This window comes from Cyprinus carpio, chromosome A14 (assembly GCF_018340385.1).
Source record: "Cyprinus carpio isolate SPL01 chromosome A14, ASM1834038v1, whole genome shotgun sequence".
Classification (NCBI taxonomy): Eukaryota; Metazoa; Chordata; class Actinopteri; order Cypriniformes; family Cyprinidae; genus Cyprinus; species Cyprinus carpio.
Genome location: NC_056585.1, coordinates 12503693 through 12526145, shown reverse-complemented (window position 1 = coordinate 12526145; position 22453 = coordinate 12503693). Strand labels below are relative to the sequence as shown.

The window sequence follows — 22453 nt, the reverse complement described above, 5'->3', positions numbered from 1 at the left end:
CACTGATTTGAAGAGCAGGAGGTGGGGGGGATTGCAGGAGGTGTTAACGGTTGTGTAGGGAGATGATCAGAATGGATGTGGGGTGTTTCAAATCTACAATAAAACTCATTCAGGTCGTTAGCAAGTCGTTGATTAGCCTCAGTGCAGGGGGATGGTGTCTCGTAGTTGGTAATGGCTCTCAGTCCTTTCCATACTCAAGTTGAGTCATTGGAAGTAAACTGGTCTTCCAACTTTTTAGAGTAGGTCCTTTTAGCCGCTCTAATCTCTTTGTTCAGTGTGTTTCTGGCCTGATTATACAAGACTCTGTCCCCATTTCTGTAGGCATCCTCTTTGGCCTGACAAAGATGTCTGAGTTTTGCTGTAAACCATGGCTTATCATCGTTGAATGTTAAATAAGTCCTGGTAGGAATACATATATCCTCACAAAACTAATATAGGATGTTACGGTCTCTGTGAGTTCGTCCAGATCGGTGGTAGCAGCTTCAAAAACACTCCAATCAGTGAGGTCAAAACAAGCTTGTAAATCCTGCTCTGTTTCGTTGGTCCATTATATTGTATTGCTTGTAGCAGATTTCATGTCAGTTTCTAAAAACAAATATCCAGTGTCTGATGCTAAATAGTGCATTTAATTTTCTCTTAAACAGTAAAACGCAACCGTGGCAACTCGAGGTCGAACAATAGAGGATTTTACAGATAAAAATAACTAGCTGGCCAATAACCGATTAATCAACCGATAGTTTTTAAAATGGATACTGAATGACATAACAAACACTACATAACAGTAAAAATAGCAGAACTTTATTACAAAAAAAAAAAAAACGTGCTGACACATGAAATATGTACTGCACTAAATTAAATAAATATCTACATATTAAAATTAAAATATTAATATATTCATTTTGCCTTGATTATTCATGTTAGTTCATAGTGGATTAAAGACAGACACCTGGATCAAATGAAAGAGTTCAAGCAGGTACGTTTCATTGTGTTTCCTATACATCGATTTATTTGTGGTGGTCCGCCGCTATATCAAAACTGACCGCCACAAATATATTTTCCAAAAGGCTTTGACTTTGTTGAATAAACATGAGCACTGCATGTCTCAAAGTTGAAACCCGGTGTGGGTAACTAATGCTACCACATACTAATTTAAAAATGTATTAATAAATGTTGAAATGACGGCTTTTTCTAACACTGATAAGAAAAAGAACTGAAATGCAGTTCAGATTTGTTTGGCGGTTCTGAGGTTTCTGTGGGCTGCAACAGATTGTAACAATCGTGACATTGAATGTTTGGATCTGACTTTTGACCACTTGAGGTACTGCTAATGTTAGGCTGCTCTCGTACTGTACAATGACAGCGGTATGCATTTTTGCCAATAACTGATTGTTTCAGCAATTTATTATCAGTGCCAACTGACAAAATTGATCAATCAGTCAACCTGTAGAGGCAAAGTTTCATTACGCCATTTGTGGTATGTATCACGGCAGTTTAGAAATGAAATGTCCAGTGAGTGGAACTAAAAGTTTAATGCTCTGTTGCACTTTAAAATACCCTGAACCAAGAGTGTTACAAAAAAGCAAACTGCTAAAGCAGTCATGCAATTTTTGCTTTTCCATCTACAATTATTTGAGCTTAGTACAATTATCTGGATTAAGTGATGCAAACATCAAAATCTTAAAATGTTATGTTAAGGTCATAACATTGTATTGTGCAAGGAAATGCTAAAAAATAAGCCTTTATTCATCAGTAATCTTCCGCTGTATTCATAATTTGAATGAAAAGCAACATTGTTGGTGTTTTATTGTCTAATGTATGTACAGGTGCAGTTTTGCCGAAAGCTGGTAGTAAAATTCGAAACAAAGGTCCTAAAAATTAATTTTGAAATCATGTTTTATTTTGTAAATACGTTGTATTTTATTTGAGTCATGTTTTACAGTTATTTGGTTCTGTTTTTAAGTGTCAATGCAGTATGGACATGTGTAGTATGGAATAGTCTGTGTAGTAGTTCTGTATTCAGTATTTCACTGTCTGACTGAAGGCACTTACCGAGGGCCTGTGTTGTTTAGTGCAGCGAGCAGAGGGAATATCAGAAGCTCTTTTGAATGCCAGAAAGAAAGCTCAGAGAAAGGAGGGGGAAAAATGAATATATTGAAGCAGGAGCAGAAAGATTTGATTACTAGCCAACCTAACAAGGAGCCAGTAAACGCAAGCACATTTACCTCTGCCTAATGCACGCTTTCATCTCAGGAAAGAAAGATGCTCTTTATGCAGTGAAATTGTAAAAGAAAAATGTGAAATTCACAAACCATTTCTTCTCTCGGACAATGCGGTTTTACAAAGATGCCCCTTTCAAGGTAGATGAGACAAGGCTGTCGCCATTGCACTCTGGGAAGATAACATTGGTCATTTTGATGTCTTTTATTTTTGTTTTCCCAGATCGAGTTACCACAGTGAAGACCGACATTTACGTCACTAGTTTTGGCCCTGTTTCAGACACCGACATGGTGAGTGGAATTCTTTTTTGTGCATTTATTTTTTCACAGGCGGACAGATAGCATCACTTTGCCATCACTATCAGCATCATGGACCAGCTCATCACAGATTTTTCAAGCCAAGAACCACCTACCTAGACAGGAACAGACCGTCTGGCCAACCACAGATTGTTTACCTGTAGAAGTGCTAGTAAATCTGAAATTGTTTACAGCACAATGAAAGACCTTAAAGTACACAACAGGGTTATTATATTTACCTAAAGTACATATCAGGGTAATTATAGTTATTATAGTATAAAACCTTAAATTAAACTGAAACTAAAATTAAAAAATTAAATTAAATTAAAACCTTAATTTAATTTAAATAAAAAAAAAATATTTTCATCACTTGAAATAAATGATAGCTAAAATAAATAAATATATATATATATATATATATATATATATATATATATATATATATATATATATATATATATATATGTATGTATATATATACACGTGTATATATATATATATACATGGTAATTATTTTTCCAAAAGAAGATGGATCATAAAAAAATTTAAAAAAAATATTTTTTTTTTTGTACTCTAACTTTAGTACCTGAAATATGATATTTCACATAAAAAAGGTTTATATAATCATACAAGAGAAACTAATAGTTGAATTTATAAAAATAACCCCGTTCAAAAGTTTACATATGCTTGATACTTAATACTCTGTTACCTGGAGAATCCACAGCTGTTTTTGTTTTTGTTTTGTTTTATTTTGTTATAGTTGATCATGAGTCCCTTGTTGGTCCTAAATAGTTAAACTGCCTGCTGTTCTTTAGAAAAACCCTTCAGGTCCCACAAATTATTTTTTTTTCCATCATACATTCTGTATTTGAACCCTTTCCAACAATGACTGTAAGATTTTGAGATCCATTTTTTCACATTTAGGACAACTGTCACTGAAGCTCCAGAAGGAAACACGATCTGAATTATTTTAAAAATAAATGTAAATTATTCTAAAATAACACTGATACATATAGTATCATTCACAAGTTTGGTTAGAAAGATTATTTAATGTTTTGAACAACAACAACAAGTCAATTACTGTATGCTCACCAGCGCTGCATTTATTTGATCAAAAAAATACAGTGAAAACTGTAAAAAAAAAAAATTAAATATTGTTGCAAAATATTATTACACTTTACAATACTATTTACAATTTAATAACTGTTTTCTATTTGAATATATTTTTAAATGTAATTTATTTGTGTGATGACAAAGCAGTCATTACTCCAGTCTTCAGTGTCACATGATCCTTCAGAAATCGTGCTGATTTGATGCTTATTTATTGTTATTATCAATATCGAAAACAGTTGTGCTGCTTAATATTTTTGCAGAAATAATAATACAAATTTTTGGGATTGTTTGATGAATAGAAGGTTCAAAAGAATAGTATTTATTTGAAATAGCCCTTGTAACATAAATGTCTTTACTGTCACTTTTGATCAATTTAATGCTTCCTTACTGAATAAAAGTTTCTTTTAAACAGTAATGTACCTCAGTCATCTGTGCAAATGGATAGAGCAAAATGAAACTAGCTCTGCTTGGTAGGACAATAATTTTCTGAATTTCAACCCAGACAAATGTCAACTGTAAACTAGCTCTGCTTGGTAGGAAAATAATTTTCTAGGCAGTGTCACTGTGCAATTAAAATGATTAGTCACTCTATTAAAAAAATAAATAAAATAATAATAGACAACATCCATTGAGACTGGATCTATTTTTTAGATGTGACGTCTGAGTCTTAGACTACTTTATGTCTATTGATGGCTCATAACGGCGCTCAAACATTAGATCATGGCCAGGTCATGGGTTTGATTTCCAGGGTATGCACCTTGAGTGCAATGTAAGTCGCTTTGCACGAAAGCATCTGCCAAATGCATAAATGTAAATGTGAATCACACAACAGCTGATCAGTCTTTTATCTAACTGCTGGCTACAGAGGGCCGCCATCTGTACAGGTGTCATTTTTCACTGCTAATGTATTAATGTCTACACATATCAAGCAGCGAGCTCTGTTTGGATCCTTGTGGGGAAGCGATCAGTGTAAATAACCAGTGGTCCATGGCGACCCAGATGAATTTCATATCCGATGGAACCGAAGCAGGAAATGAAAGGCTTTGGCACCTGACTGCATCTATGACACTCTGAATTAGTGCCTGTGACTCTGATGACTCACGCCATCGCTCTGACACTTCTCAATGGATTTAGAGCTTCTTAATGGAGTTTTTGTTCTGGAAAGATAACATATGACTCATGTAAGCCGCGATGAATTTGCGTGCTAACAATGCACTCTAATTTTATTCTGTGGCAGAAACAAGCTGACATAAATATTTGCAAAACTTTGTCAGCAAAGTAAATATATGCATTTTGTTGTCATGTGACAAGAAAGGCCTAAAACAAGGAATGACACAGAGAACCACTGAGCCAAAATGAATACAAAGACATTTCTTGAGAATTTAGGATCTGCCTGTGTACGATGCTTTCCACCTCTCAACATTCTTGTTTTGATGACAGCAGTAGTTGTGATATTTGGTTGGAAAATATGGTTACCATACATTTTGTGTGTGTGTGTGTGTGTGTGTGTGTGTGTGTGTGTGTGTGTGTGTGTGTGTGTGTGTGTGTGTGTGTGTGTGTGTGTGTGTGTGTGTGTGTGTGTGTGTTCGCACTGTGCGTCCATGTGTCCACTCATCAGTGTCTCAGTATGAGCGTCTCAGCCCTGATCTCCCGTGTCTTTGAGATTGGACCCAGATGCTACACCTTCTGCTCCTCGGACTGAAGAATACAAACCGTTCTTCCCTCTTTCCATTCCTTTATTGCTTGCATTCCTCCTCCTTTTGCTTCTGCTCATCCACCCTTCACACTTTTCACTTTCTTCCTATTCTTGAGTTGATATAACTCTGGCTGCTGTTCTGTATTGAAACATACAATGCATGGCATTCTCCATTGTACAGTGTGGTCTTTGCCATGCTTTCACATGTTAGCATGCTGACCCTGTCTGGCAGGAGGGAGAGCATTTCACAGAGGCACGTCTATATCTTTGATATAGTTTTTTTTTTTTTCATTTTCAAAGACAAATTGTTCCATTTCTTTGCCTCTCCACATTCCCCGGAGTTTATCATCCTCCTCTGCTGCACCATCCCCCTCTCTCTTTTTCCTTTTCAAGTGCTCTGACAGTTGACGTTCAATTTTTTTCTCCATTCCTTTTGAAATAGATTCCCTCTCAGTGTAGTAGCAGATAGTCCTTCCTCATTCTGCACGTAAATCTTTGTACTATCAATTATTTAAAAGAACTCATTCTGCCTTACTGAACCATATTACGCTGTCATTATGAATTCAACATGCAAATACACGTTTCAGTGTCAACCTCAGCTCTGCTTCGAAACCTAGTGACCTCCCTACTTAGAGAGCATTTTAATGCCAAGATTTTTACAGAATTGGAAGATTATAAATATGCCGACACTGCCATTCAAAATTTGGAAGTTGGTAAGATTTTATTTTAATTCATTTTAATTATGAGGAAGTAAGCAGTAGCAAAGTGGTGACTGCTTAAAGTAAAAATGAAACTAAAAGTAATTTTATAAACATAGTTATTTTAAAAGTTAGTTAGTCATAAAGCACATTTATAAACAACCAAATGGTTGACCAAAGTGCTTAAAAACAATACATTAAAAGCAATACATAAAAAAGAGAATTTCAAACAGCAAGGTAAAATACACACAGTAAAATTAATTTGTTAAACGCCATAGATAAAAATGTAAAGATTTAAGCTTTGATTTAAACATGGAAAGAGATGATACCATTCGAATTGACACTGGTAAGCTGTTCCATAGTTTGGGGCCAACCCTTGCAAACTCTATCCCCTTTATGTTTAAGCTTAGTCCTACACAAAGAGAGTAATCCAAGATCCCCAGACCTAAGTGACCTAGTTGGGGTTATGAAGGAGTACCAATTATGAACGGTAGCCTGGAGCTAAACCATGTAAAGATTTGTAAATGAAGACTAAAATTTTTAACTCTGTTCTAAATTTAACTGGGACATCAAGATGGGAGTAATGCGATCACATTTTTTACTACCGGTCACCAGCCTAGCAGCAGTGTTCTGAACAAATTGTAAACACACCCAATAGATGAATTATTAGCTCCATAATAAATTGAATTACAAAAGACATGTGGTAATGAATGCTTGGATAACTGTTCACTTCACAAAATTCTTGTTCAGAGAAAAGTTTTAACTTTTCTCAGGCGGTGTAAATGGGGAAAGCATGATTTGATGGCAGAATTAATCTGTTTATCAAACCAAAGTCCTGAGTCAAATAAAACGCCAAGATTTTTTGTGCACGGAGTAACATGAGAGCTTAAACCCTAGATCCAGATCAACACACACATCAAAAAAGTCACTTGGTCCAAACAATACAACTTTAGTTTTATTTCTCATTTAAGGCCAAAAATTTTTGTGAAAGCCATGATTTCAGATCCCGTAGGCATGCTAGCAAAACCTCAATAGAGCATGAATTTTTACATTTAAGTGGGAGATACAACTGGGTGTTGTCAGCATATAAATAAAACGATACTCCATGTTTAGAAAACAGGGATCCCAGTGGTAGCATGTATAAAGAGAAAAGTATAGGAGCAAGGATTGATCCCTGTGGAACACCACAGGGGAGGTGTACTACTGAAGAAGTATGTTTTCCAGAACATACAGAAAACTTCCTATTGGTTAAATATGACAATACTCTGAATGCCTACATAACTTTGGAAGTTTGGAAGTAATTTTTTAAAAATAAATTAATACTTTTATACAGCAAGCACACATTAAATTGAACAAAAGTGGCAGTAAAGACATTTATAATATTTCAAAAGTTTTCTATTTCAAAAAAGTGCTGTTTTTTGAACTCTCTATTCATCAAAGACTGCTGAAAAATGTATCTGAAAAAATACTTAGCAGTGCAACTGTAAATTACATTTTAAAATGTTAAAATAGAAATCAGTTTGTGACGAGTGGGGTGAGGCCGAGAGCCGTGGGAACGGAGCGAGGCCGGTGGAGTGATTTGGGAAATGAGCGACACCTGCTCCACTCACCGGTCTCGAGTCCCACGGAGGAGATCGGGAGGATACAAAAGAGGAGCGACGACAGTGAAGGACGAGAGAGGACCAGGCCTGGACTTTATTTTGGGTTTGGTTTTTTTATTTGTGCGCGGCAGTCGCCCGTGAGGGGCTGTCGCGCTGTTTTGTGCTTATTTTGGTTATTAAAATTTTATTTGAGTGTTCGCCGGTTCCCGCCTCCTTCTTCCCGTGATTATGGAGTTTTATATTGTTACACAGTTATTTTAAATTGTAATAATATTTCACAATTTACTGTTTTTACTGTATTTTAATTATTTTACTTATTTTTAATGAAATAAAATAATTGAAAAATAATATTTTTTACTCAATATTTGTGTTTTCCCCCTTTTTAGAGTATTTTGTTGTTTGCTTCATTTTTTCATCATTCTGTGGTGACTTGTTGCCGTAGAGAGCTATGAGTTTCCATTTCAAGATCTGTTGCATACTCACCTTAAGAAAAGCCATTTATGATTTCTTTAGAGTCATCCCTGATGAATAATTCATGTCAATAATTAGAAGAAATTGCTACAGTGAGTGCAACATACTCTAAAACAAATAAAAGTTTGATACCTTAGCTTGTAAATAGCTGGTAAACAAGTGACAGTATCGTTTGCTTGTTGTTTTGTGATTCCTTTTCAAGTCAGACTGAGGTCACATTGTTATTGCCAACATATTTGAGCTGTTAGCAAAAGCCTGTGGTTTTAGTTTTCTGCTCTGTGGGTTTACAATGACAGCCTGTCTCTCTCTCTGTCTCAATGCCCTATGGCCATGCTAACCCTCATCATTAGAGCTGACCCTGCTGGCAAACGTGTGACACTCAGGTAAACAGCTGAGTGAAAAGACTTGTGGGTAATGAGCTAAAGAGGTTTGGTAGGTGTGGCTGCTGTGCAGTAGCATGTTTGCTGTCAGGTTGATATCGGTTATTAGAATATGTGAAGCAGTACCCCAGGCATTTCTCTTTAAACTGTAGGTGACACAAATAGGATTCACAGAAGGATTCGGCAGACCAATGTCAAATGAACATCAGGCTTTTTCCAGGTAGCATCAGGAAATCGCCTATTCCCAGAGGAAAATATTATTGTTCAAATTATGTTTCTCCTACAGTAAAACTCCTTCTGAGAAATATAACAACGCTGTTAATTTATTTATTTTTTAATAGTTTTTATTTTCCTATTTTCCGTTGAATTTCGTTTTTTTTTTTTTTTTCGTAATGTTTTGTATGTTTTTGTCTTTATTTGTTATTGTTTTTGTTTTTGTTTTTTTTTTGTTTGCTTTGTTTTGTTTTAATATAGGTCTATGCAGTTTTTTTCATTTTCATTTCAGCTAAAGTTTTAGTTATTTTACTGTCAGTTAAACTAAATTTAAATGAGAAATATTACTTTAAGAACACACTGAAGGAAAATCAAATGGAGACAGTTGCTGAAGTCTCATGCCATTCAAATGTTTTCTCCTGAAAAAAAAAAAGACCTCAACAATGTCTGAAACTGTGCTTAGATTTGTCAGTTTAGCAAAGTCTACAATCAGAAGTCAGAGATACTAATACTAGATACTAATTAATCTAAGAGCTATTCTAACATTTACTTTATAAAGATGAGTAAATTTATGGTTTCTCTTTCTTATGGGATCCAGCATCTCTGTTTTTCCATCATGCCTCATTCTCTTTTTAAACATTAGTTTCTGTCAGCCGGTGTGGTGACAGTTATGACTTGTGGGTAGCATTGGGAATCTTAAACCAACATCATCCTCATGTGAGATGTCTAGTCGTGATGGATGAGGGTGAACCTGGTAGTTCTGTATCCTGATAATCCTGGTCTGAGCTGAGCCTCCAGTGCTGCTTTATCTGGACTAAACAAAGCAATGCCCAAACACACACAGACACACACACGCACACACACACACCACCACCACAGAAGGTCATCATGTCTATTAATGCTGTGTGCCTCTGAGCCATGGAGCAGACGGTATAGAATAGGAGGCAAGTGAGATGGAAACACAACAAGGAAAGTGGAGAGGGAGGTTAGAGAGAGAGTAGTATTTATTTGGCCCCTGTACTGCCCTACGGCCCCAGGAGTCTCCATATACAGCTGGGGTGAGATGAGGACAGCCAAGATTCAGCTCAACTGATATCTGCTTTGCCTCTGCACTTGCAAACACACACACACCACACTTAAGTTTAGGAGTTAATTTTTTTTTTTTTTTTTTTTTTAATCTGGGTCAGAAAATTTTTATAGATATTCATTTCAATTCAATCATATTCTCATTAATACTTTTTGAGAGTAATTTACTTTTGCTTTGAACAAAATCAAACAATATAACTCTCAAAAAAGACCAATATTTAAATCGCCTATTAAAAAAAAACACAAAAGACAAAAAAAAAAACATTTAAATCTTTTAATGGAACAGAACCAACCGATATTTAAACCTCTTAATATAACTAAACCGACCAATATTTAGATCTTTTAACATAATAATAATTGACTCACATTTAAATATCTAAATCGAGCAAAAGTGACCAACATTTAAATCTCATAATAGAACAAAACTAAATATTTTAATGGAACAAAACCAACCAATATTTAAATTCATTAACAGCATAATAATTAACCAAAAACTGAACAAAACAGACTAAAGTTTAGATCTTTTAAAAGGGACAACAGATGAAAATTTCACTTGTTTAGGTTTTTTTTTTTTTTTTTTTTTTGGGGGGGGGGGGGGCATGTCTGCCAACTCAGAAAAGCTAAAAAGAAAATGCAGCTAGTTTGTTTTGGGCTGTCTAAGTCTGAAAATGTCGTCCAGAGAGCTGTTTCTATTTTCAGACAGTTTCTACATAGATAGCTAGCAATTTTAATAAAACCACCTCCGAGCCATATATGGAGTCCAAGGCAGCAATTCACAAGTCTTTTGTTGACATGCCCCATGGAAGAGAAGGGTGGGATCAGCAGTAGTAGATTCAGTAGCACTGCAGCAAAGTATAATTTTACATGTGCTGTGTGTTTGGAGTCTTGATTGAATGGGATAAGAGAAAGAGACTGTGCACTTTATGATAAATTCTACTAAGACGATACAAAGTAGACAACACATCTTGAATCTGGCTACAGTCACTGCAGTGTTCTGTCTGTGTCTGAGCAGTTATAAAACTTCAGGCTTGTGTCACAGTGCTTCTGTATGCAGTCCGGAATTTGCTTTTGCATTAGAACTCCTAGTCCAGAAGTCACTCATGGTTTTTTAATTAGAATTTAATTAAATTTTGAGACAGGCTGCTTTTATTCCTAAAATACTTTCATTTTAGTCAGTATGTGCTTTTATTCTAGACCTGTATTCAGTCTAGAAATGTTTTGAGTCATGAAGTGCTTTCTCCCTCTGCAATTGCTGTTATTCTTGAACTGCTCTCATTTGTAGAATTGCTTTAAGTCCAAGTACTGCTTTCATTCTAAAACTGGCTGTTAGTTGTGAGACTAATGAGACTTTTGGATTATCTCATTGTTTGCTCGCCCTGGCTCACACATCCCAACCTTTTATGACTAGTGAATTTTCAAAGAAAACTTTTTCTTCTTGAAAACTGTTTGTTTGGTTTTGGTAACAGATGGCATTGTTTTTGTATTTTTTATTTAGCATACAGTGAGGACCAGTAGCTTCCTTAAAAGCACTAAAAGTGTCATTAATGGAATCACTGCAATTCAAGAACCATGATTTTCAATTCAAGTCACCTTTATTATATAGTGCTTTTAACAATGCAGACTGTGTCAAAGCATTTTACAGTATTAAATAAGAAAATAGTGTGTCAGTAATGCAAAATGACAATAGTAAACACTCAATTTTCAGTTAAGGGCAGTTCATCATTGAATTCAGTGATGTCATCATCCAGCTCAGTTCAGTTTAAATAGTATCTGTGCAATCAAGTCGACGATTTCGCTGGATATTAAATGTCCCCATCTAAGCAAGCCAGAGGCGACAGCAGCAAGGAACCAGATCTCCACCGGTGACAGAGTTCTCCTCTGGCCAGACGAACCAGCAGTTCAATTCCAGGCTGCAGCAAAGTCAGATTGTGCAGAGGACTCATCTGGTTCCTGTGGTCTTGTCCCAGTGGCCATCTAGGAGACAAGGTCTTCACTGGGGATCTGTCTCTGTGGCTCATCTAGTTGTCCTGGTTTCCGCTGACATTCAGGGCAGTCGAGGTCATCTCTAGGTGATGATCCACCATCTGGGCTGGATACGTACTGGATCCTGGTGACTGCAGTGACCATCTGACCCTGGATACAGAATGGCTACGGTGACCTCGGAATAAGAGAGAAACAGACTAATATTAGCGTAGATTCCATTCTTCTAACGATGTAGCAAGTACATTGTGTGTTATTGGAAGTGTTCCCAGTTCTGGATGTCCTAATTAATGCAGCCTAAAACTGCTTTAATGGATTTCAATATCAGAAATGTGTTAGTGTGTTATGTGTAAGCCAGGTTAAAGAGATGTGTCTTTATTTTAGAGTGTGTCTGCCTCCCAAACAATGTTAGGTAGGTTATAACAGAGTTTTGGCACTAAATAAGAAAAGGATCTGCCACCCACAGTTGATTTTGATATTCTAGGTATTATCAAATTGCCAGAGTTCTGAGAATGCAGCCGACGTGCAGGACTATAATGTAACAAGAGCTCGTTCAAATACTGAGGTGCTAAACCACTCAGGGCTTATAAGTAATAAGCAAGATTTTAAAATCTATTCAGTGTTTAATAGGGAGCCAGTGCAGTGTTGACAGGACCGGGCTAATATGATCATACTTCCTGCTTCTAGTAAGAACTCTAGCTGTTGCATTTTGGACCAGCTGGAGTTTGTTTATTAAGCATGCAGAATAACCACCCAATAAAGCATTACAATCATGAACACATTAATTAACATTTTCTGCATTTGATATTGAGAGCATAGGTTGTAATTTAGCTGTATTTTTGAGATGGAAAAATGCAGATTTAAAAAAATGCTAGAAACTTGGCTTTCAAAGGAAATATTGCTATTAAATAGCACACCCAGGTTCCTAACTGATGACGAATAATTTTTGCAGAGTAGCCATCGAGTCTTAGACAGTGTTCTAGGTTATTAGGTTGTAGGTCAGATAATTAACATCTGTTTTTTTTTTCCAAAATTTAGCAGTAAGAAATTACTTGTCATCCAGTATTTTATATCGATTATGCAGTCCATTAGTTTTTCAAATTGACATGTTTTGTTGGGCCATGAAGTTAAGCTGAGTGTCATCAGCATAACAGTGAAAGCTAACTCCATGTTTCCTGATGATATCTCCCAAGGGTAACATGTAAAGCGTGAAAAATAACGTCCCTAGTACTGAGCCTTGAGGGACTCTATACTGCACTTATGATCGATATGATACCTCTTCATTCACTGCTATGAATTGATAGCAGTCATATAAGTAGGATTTGAACCATGCTAATGACTAATTTTTAAATTTATGATTTCAATTCATTATCCTTCAAATGTTTAAGGTCATTATGGTTTTTTAAATAAGTAAATTAATAAAAAGAAAAAAGAAAAGAAAAAAGAAATGAAAACTTTTATTCAGCAAGGACCTACTAAGTTGATCAAAATTTAAAGTTTGTTACAAAAATTATGCATCACCATTCCAGAATAATAATGCATCACCATTACACAATAAAAAATCCTAAAAAAGTATGACAATTTAATATATTAAATATATTCAAATAGAAAACATTTAAAATTGCTATAATATTTCATAATATTATAGTTTTATTTTTATTTTTATTTTTTTACTGTGTTTTCAAAATAAATGCAAATAAATCAAATAAATGCAGCTTTGTTGAGCATAAGAGAATGTTTCTTTCAAAAATGTTTAAAAACTCTTACCAACCCCAATTTTTTTAACAGCCTACACACACAGACAAAGCGCTCAAAAAATTATGTGTCTATGAATAATCCAATATAAATGCATACTCAGCACCTGTGAAACAATCTCATAAACCCACACTCCTGACCTCACCACCTACTTCTCTTTATTTCCCTTACTCCCTGATATGTGCTGGTGTGCATGTACTGTACCTGTATGTGTGTGATGGGTGTATGCTTGATAATGTGATGGAGGGGTTTCATGGTTCTTCTCTACTGTTAATGGATGTTCATTTAAAACCCTCCTCAGCCGGGACAAATCAAGCCCCTTGACTAAAATCAGATGGGTCATAACCATCACAGAAATGTCCAGATTCAAGAGAATGAGCTGTACATCCATCAAAAACAGCATCTGCAGTAGCAGGAGGAGGAATCTGGCTACAGTCCCTGCAATGTCCAGACACTGTCTGAGCAATCATAAAACTACTGTCGCAGTGCTTCTATATAACTGCTTGCAGTGTGACACTTCAGTCTCAAGCTGCTTTAAACAAGAACTCTTTGTCTGGTACTTTCAATGTAGAACTGATTTAATTTACTCTAGCACTGATTTTAAATCAGGAACTGGTTTTAGTCAGACTGTTTCTATTCTGCTTTTATTAAATTTAATAATAAATAAAATACATTTCTAATATAAAATATATGTTTTAGTTATATATGTTTATTTCAAATAATGAAAAGGTTTTTTATGATTGAAGTTTTAGCCAGCTATCATCATATGAAATGCCAGGTCAGTGTTTTGAAGTGTTTTGTAGCCCTACGCATTGTAAAATGTTATTGGTGCAAAATTCCACTCCACATATCTATATAATAAACATCAAATGTGTTTTTATTTTTATGATTTTGTTTTTAGATTACATTTTTCAAAACACTGAAACAAAAAATAATCCACCACAAACAACATACGAAGATGGAACAGATACTGTCAGCACTGCTTATAATATTGCAACCATCCATATGGCATACTAATATAGGAATGACTGAGTACAAAGCACTTCACAGTTTTATGGAAATATGTCTTACTTGGCTGTGATTGTGTCACTTCACACAGCAGGTTCACTGTTAGTTAGAACTCTGTTACCTTTTCACCTCCCAATCTAAAGCCAAAACCCTCTGGTAATCATTCTTTAAAGCATTTTAAAAGTTTTTCCTGTTCTACCAGACAAGATGAGCTTCCATAATGATATCTCTGGGCAGCACAATCTCTCTTATGGAGCAGAGAGTGGGATCTGATCACCCTCAGCACTAGTTAAAGGTTTGAGCGATTGACTCTCCCCTACAGTGCTTGAGACTCAAATGCAGTAAACTCCATTTGCAAATCAGCTGGCGTTCTGTGTTTATCCACCAGAGCAAAAATAAGCGGATAGAAAAATATTACACTACAGGTCATTTGAAGGCAAGAAAATGCTTGAATTTGAATTGCATTCAGAGGCTTTGCTTGAAGAAGAACACAAACCCAGACTTTTTATATGGTTGTCTAATTGTTTGGATTGTTACAGTACCACAACAGCAAATTCACCGCCAGTCAATCAGTGTAAGAGCGTATTGTGTGCTCACTTGTCACAAACAAAACACTGTCTGAGCAACAGAACCTCATACAGTCTAAAATCTGCTTTCGTTTCATCTTTATGCAGGAGTACACCATCGATGTCTTCTTCAGGCAGAGCTGGAAGGATGAACGGCTGAAGTTTGAGGGACCGATGAATATTCTGCGTTTGAACAACCTGATGGCCAGTAAGATCTGGACTCCAGACACATTCTTTCACAATGGGAAGAAATCTGTCGCACACCACATGACCATGCCCAACAAACTGCTGCGGATTCAAGATGACGGCACCCTGCTGTACACCATGAGGTAACCAAGGTGTTATTTGTACTGTTTTATATCTCAGCTTTTTCAAGAGTTTCAAAAGATACCACACATAACATCATTTGGAAAGTGCTGTGCTTCGAAAGTTTCATGTTGAAATTTTGTACTAATCTGAAAGCGTCAGTGCAGTTAAATCAGTACTATTACTGAATATTAATTGTCTTTTATACTATGGTGCTGTTGAATGCTTGAATGTGACTGGTTATCAAACCAAGGTGTGCATTTATTTTCAGCGAAACTCATGGTGAATGTCATTTTTTGCCCGCATTACATGACCATCATCATTTCACCAAATTATTTCAGTTTTTTCAAAGGTCCTTACAGCCTACAACAGCAAAAGAACCAAAACCAACAATGACATTGGCCTATGATCTTGTGGACTATAATCCAATTTTTTTTTATTTTTTATTTTAATTTTTTTTTTTTTATTTTGTACGAGGAACACACCCAAACTGAAGAAAATGTTGCCCTCCGGTGAATTTTTTGTGAATAATGACTTAAATTTTGATCTGTTCCTCACATGATGTTATCAGGAATTTATATTTTTTTGGTGAATGATCCATTTAGCTCATATTGTGGGTGGCAAATGGAGTTATCCCTCATGTAAATCCCTGAATCACCTTGTACTCCTGTGAATTAGAATAATTCATCCCTCACCGGCTCCCACAGTATGACAGCCGGCCGTATTGATTTAGCCACTAATTAAGATGTTTCATCTCTTTTCAGAAATGTGACACTCACTATTGTAGAAGCCGATTTGGTTAAAACCAGTGACTTTCTCAAAGTGAAGCGCAGTTCTCATTACAATCGACATATTCAAGAGTCTGAGAAGATGCTCATCAATCTACTTAATTACCTGCAGATGAAACAGGAAGAGCAGAATTTGTGATATATTGTCGTGTCTCGTGTACACAAGCCTCAAACAACACGGCTTTCATAATGACTCGCTCTCGCCTCTGTTCATCCTGATGGCCGCTCCAGAACACATCATGACACTCTTTCAACATGTACCCTCTCAATTTTCTTTTGCTTTTTTCTCTCTTCTAAATCGCTCTCTCGCTCACAGCTCTTCCTATGAGCACAAATGCTCTTCGCCAATGCCAAATCAATGAGAGCCTGACTCAGCCATGAAGCACAGGAAGAAAAAAAGGAGACAAACTGAGAGAGAAAGACCAAGAAAGAGAATGCAGCAGACAGAGTGAAATAGAGGAGAAATGGATGTGAAAATGAACTTGCATTTATAGGAATACTAGTAATTGGGGATTATTGATCTATTTAATATTCAAAATATTATTGAGAATATAGTATTACTATTAACTTATTCATTATCTCACTATTAACTAACTTCTAAACTATGACTCTAGACTCCTAATTTGCTGCTTATAAAGTTAGTAAGTTAGTCCTCTTGTTTGCATGGCATTATTTTACAATCTATTTTTATGGTGCATAAATAAAAAGGATTAAATAATGTTCCTTGTGATCATTATATGTATGTGTAATATTGATCTGAGTTGAAATATTTGAATGCAAAGCTTCCATGAAGACAGCAGTTGCGAGCAAGCGGCAAATTCAAACTAAACTGACATTTAAGGGAAACGTTGCAGGCAAACCACGTATTATACAACATTGCACTAACAAAATAATTAAGGCAATAAAAGAATTAAGATGAAAATGTTTTAAAACCTTAGTTTGTTAGTTATATCTTATAATCCATTACAGTGTACAAAAAAAAATCCAAAAAAAATCATCAGCAGCTGCGTTTGTATGAAACAAGAGCGAGTCCGCGATACCAGGATGACATAATTAAACAATTGTACACCATTTTAAGTTTTAATATTTTATTAGCTAAACAAACGCAAAGCTTCCATCAAGAAAAAAAATTGTTCAAGCAAGAGTACAGCGCCGAATGCTGTTACCCGGATGAACCTGTGTTATTAGCTTTTACAGGTTGTATATATAAATATATATATATATATATATATATATATATATATAATTGCCCAGTCCTGCTAGTAATGGTAATGGCATAAAATGTCTGCTTTAGTTGTGTTTGTGAATGTAATCACAGGTTGACAGTGCATGCTGAGTGTCCCGATGCATCTTGAAGATTTTCCCATGGACTTCCACTCCTGTCCTCTCAAATTCGGCAGCTGTAAGTAACAGCATGGAGTGTCTTTCTTATACTGATTGGTTTAAAATGTCAAACATTCATCTGCAAAGTTTTAACTGTGGCCCCACTGAAACCATTCCTACAGATGCTTACACAACGACAGAAGTTACGTACACCTGGACAAAGAACGCATCCAACTCTGTGGTGGTAGAAGAGGAAAGCTCTAGATTAAACCAGTACGACCTACTGGGGCAAACCGTGGGGAACGAAACCATCCGATCCAGTACTGGTGAGTCAAGACACTTACATATTGATAGATATGGTTTCATAATATAGAAAAAGCAAAGATTCTTCAGGAATTCTTTCAAAGTCAATTGCATGTATTTGAAACACAACATGGCAGTAGTGAATGATGACAGAAGTTACAGAAGTTTTTGGTTAGGTTTGTCCTCAAACAAAAGCTCTGAAAGCCACGAAGACTGAAAAGATATGTTGGATATAAAAGGATTGCCTGATGTAATGACAGATTTGTCCTTCATTCCATCATAGTTTATCAAGCACACATCCATTCTGTTCAGCTAAATCTGCAGTGTGCTTTAACACGATCTCTGGGCAAGACTCAACAAACCCTGTCTGTCACTTCCTCTGGTTCGCACTCACTGACATGCTCTCTTTCTCTCATGCACGTCTTTGGTTTGCAGTGACATTTCTTGTGTGTTGGCATTTGGTAGCTCAGAAAAAGTGAACACATCCTCAATGTAGGGTGAGATCTAGGCCAGAGCATGTTCAAGATATTCCACTTCAGTTGAGCACAGAGAAAACCAGAGGAACTGTGCAACAACACCCAGAAGAAACACTTTATGTCAGGTTTACAACATTATCTTTACAAAATGGATAGCATACTCACAGCTTGCAAAAAATTAAAGACATTCTGGATTTTATTATTGCACAACAGTAACGGTCAACACATATGGGATTAATATGTGGATACTTGTAACAAGAGAAGTGGCAGAGTGGCGGATGATATAGATATAGCAGATATACTATAACTAATAGACCTATAACACTACTGTTTTTTAATGCTTTTGTAAAGAAGTCTATTCTGCTCACCAAGGCTACATTTCTTTGATCAAAAACCACAGTAAAAACAGTAAGGGTGTGCTCAACAGTCGAATACCTTATTCGGAAAGGCAAAATAATGGCTTCAAAATGAATAACAGATAACAAATAATTTTGCTGAAAAATTTTCGGCTGAGGTTGGCACAGCCACTCATCATATTTGCTGGATAACTTAGCCAAGGGATCAGCACGATATCTATACATAAAGCTCTTAAGTCACTAATGCTATAATAAGTGTGTGAAGTGAATGAAGGTAAACTTTATGCATGAAATGAGAATCAACAACCTCATTTGCTGTTGCCTCTATATGCATCTCTCAGAAATCAGAGAATATCACCTAAAATACTACATCATACAATAATAATTATAGCATGCTGATTTCTTATAATTACCAGTGTTTGAAAACAGTTGTGCTGCTTCATACTGTATTTCTGTGGATTTTGGAGATTTTGAATCAAATGCATTCTCGGCATTGCCACCAGGTGTGCAGATTTTAGCTTTAAACTATCTTGTCTGGCTGTCAGTTTTCAATTTTCAGGTCAACTGCTGTCTGTAAAAAGCAACAGTTTTAAGAGAATCTTGCTGAACAAGCTGCTTTTTGAATGACTTGTATAGTGAATGTAGATGCACATATAACCCAAATTGATGTCAAATCAAAATCAACGATCTTTCTAAAGTCATTAGGGCAAGAAAGTAATGAGACAAGTCTTATTTTGGTTCATTAGGCTCAAATATAACTTGATAACTGTTTCCATTTCATTTCCTAAGATAGTATTCCTATTGCCAGAGCAGTGACTTTGGCCATGTCCTGCGGCATTGGTGTCGGTATCCCCGCTCAGACCCATTTGTTAAGCTCTTTTTACATCACCCATACCAAGTTGATGTACTCAAACCGGAACCCAGCGACTCGCTCGCGGCAAACACACCATGCATGAGCCTGAGGGGCTTTTCTCCGAGGCTCTTTTCTCTTGAGGGTCATCTGCCACACTTGAGTGTGCACTATATTTTGCATACTTGAGTGTTCGTAATATATCTGAAGGATTTTTTAATACCTTTGTTCTTTGAGGTCACAGGCTCAGAAACCACTTAGAGTAAAACCACTCCAGGTTTGTGTATCTGTGTGTGTGTGTGTGTGTGTGTGTGTGTGTGTGTGTGTGTGTGTTGTGTGTGTGGTGTGTGTGTGTGTGTTTTGTGTATCTGTGTGTGTGTGTGTGTGTTTGCATTGATTAATGATGCAATGATGGGGTGTGTTTACTAAAACCAAGTACAGTCGAAAGGCACAGTGTCAGGAGGGAACTTAAACATGATGTCAGGGTGCGTGATGCCCATGTGTTATTCAGGCTTGACTTGGCTTTAAGATAAAAACGAATGCACACTCGGTGTTGTATAACAATGAGTGAATCTTTTTTCCTGGTCATATTTCACCCCAAAGATCAGGAAAGGAAATATTTGAAAATAATATTTTGCTTAAAGAACCTGAAGCCTATTTTTTAGAACCATTAAAATTTTATGACATTATTTGTCGTGAGAATCAAGCAGTTTGTTACATTAATGAGAATCTAATGAGAAATTCAAATGAGTATAATGAGAATTGCAAAAAAAAACATTGTCGGTTAAATGTCCAGATGCATTACAGTAATGAGAATAATGAGGGGGAAATGTGGTTAATTATCATGAAAATAAGGTCACAATACAGCAGATCTTAAAGGAATAGTTCGCCCAAAAATGAAAATCCTAATGTCCTTTCTTCATTTATAAAGTGTGTATACTTATAATACATTTAAATAAAATAGATAAAACTATTTATTTGTTTATTGATTAGTTGATTAGTGGTTAAAGTGTGCCCTTGTCCTTTTCATGATATTCACTTGTACAAAGCAAATGTTAAAGGTCTACTTCACCCAAAAATGATAATTCTCTTATTATTTACTACTAACCCAATGTCTTTTAAAACCCTTAATGGTAAAATGTAATTGAATTTTCAAAAAATGACCAAGACAACACCACAGAAATGGGTTTGAAAAATGACATGAGGGTGCATACAGTATATGACACAGTCTTTTGTTTATTTTTAGGTGAACTACTGCTTTAATCACAAAATTGCCCCTCTATCAGTTTTGTTCACCCCTTTTGTGTCTATCATGATGTTCACACACTAAGATCTGTGTGTTTTTGTGAGATCATTACTGGCGAACATGCTTGATGGGGATAGTTTCATCAAAGAGGCTGAGTTTCCTTCGAAAAGATGGAAAATGAGAGACAGAGAGAAGGGGAAAGATCAAATGATGTTGGCATACTGTCAGTGACATCGTGCTTAGGAGTTGAGACATCTGGATCCCAGGAAGGATCACGGTTGCTGTGGGAGAGAGCAATACATGCTTGCTAGCAGTAATTAGCAGTGCAGATCTGTCATCATTTTTGAATGCTTTTGTGTTGCTGGCCGTGATCAGACTTTTTTCTATCAGCCATAATGTCTAGTCTACACTGCAGATTATTATGACAAAAAAAAAGAAGAAATTGTTTGATAAAATATGTAAATGCAACCAACCAGAGTTAGTTTTCTTTAAGCAAGGTGTTAACAAAAATTAACTGTCAATGGGGTAAGAAAATTTTACTTAATTCAAACAATTACCCCACTGACAGATATTGTTTTCATGCATAAACTGTCTTAATTTTGATACATTTTTCAAAAAAAAACAACACTATATTGTGTGTAAATTTGTCTTGGGTTTAAGAATTTCTAGATATTTCTAAATCAAAAATAATGAAATATTAAGTACAAACTTTTTTCATTATAATACATTGAATGCTGTTGAGAGCATAACATTGGTGTATGAAGACAGATTTCAGCAGATGTTTTATTGCTGTGTGTCACGCCCCTTTTCAAAGACCCACCATATAGTCGGGGCCATTTCTTTGTTTTTTGATTAAATGATGCAGAAAAAAAACAATGTCTTTCTCCTGTCATTACCTGTGTTGGGCTTCACATCAAGGTGAGGTCAGGATTCTTATTAAGCCTGTCTAGAACAACATTTTTAGGCATCATGCTTGCTCCCAGCTCTTTTCACTTTTCATTTTCAAATATCCACTTTCATGAATTTTAAATGTTCTTCATGGAACCATCATTTCCAATATAGGAACCGTTCTTTTTTTTAGTAAGTGGTCAATGGACTTACTGTAGTTGTAGAGCATTTTATTTCAGCCACTCATGGGCTTTGACTTTAAATATGATTGCTGTCTTATAAAGCAGGTGCTTATGTAAATAGTAGACAGCAGAGCAGCTCAATAGGGTTTGGAACAGAGCCAGTGTGTGTTCTGGAATCACGGCATCTTTCTCCTGTTGACCTCCTGTGGGGGACCCGATCGTCAACTTCATGCTTTAATTAACATCTTCATGGTGCACAGACTGCAGCTCGGACACACACTCACACACGCTAGCTCTGTTACAAAACCTAGAGAGCTGGCCTCACTGTATACTGCCAACATAGGCAAAACCCTCACTAAAAATGAACCTCATAAGAGACACTGATTTGGAACAATCTGCATAGGCTAAAACAATACAAACCCACAATCTATAACAAAATATAAATAAAACACCAAGAATACAATCTAACAACACACACCAATATGCATAATACATAGCACAACTTATTTAAGTTGCAGCCTAGGCAATTTTTTCCCAACTTTTCTGTAGTTTAAGTTTTAAGTTTTAAATCTAATATATATGTATAATACTTATCATGAGTTTCTTATTTATTTTTTTTTTTTTTTATTATTATTTTTTAAGTAAAGATGATCTG

At 35.9% G+C, this 22453-nt stretch overlaps 1 pseudogene; it reads left to right on the top strand.

The window, feature by feature from the left end:
- The window catches only part of LOC109105232, a 62780-nt pseudogene that overhangs the window by 19639 nt on the left and 20688 nt on the right, over nucleotides 1–22453 (top strand).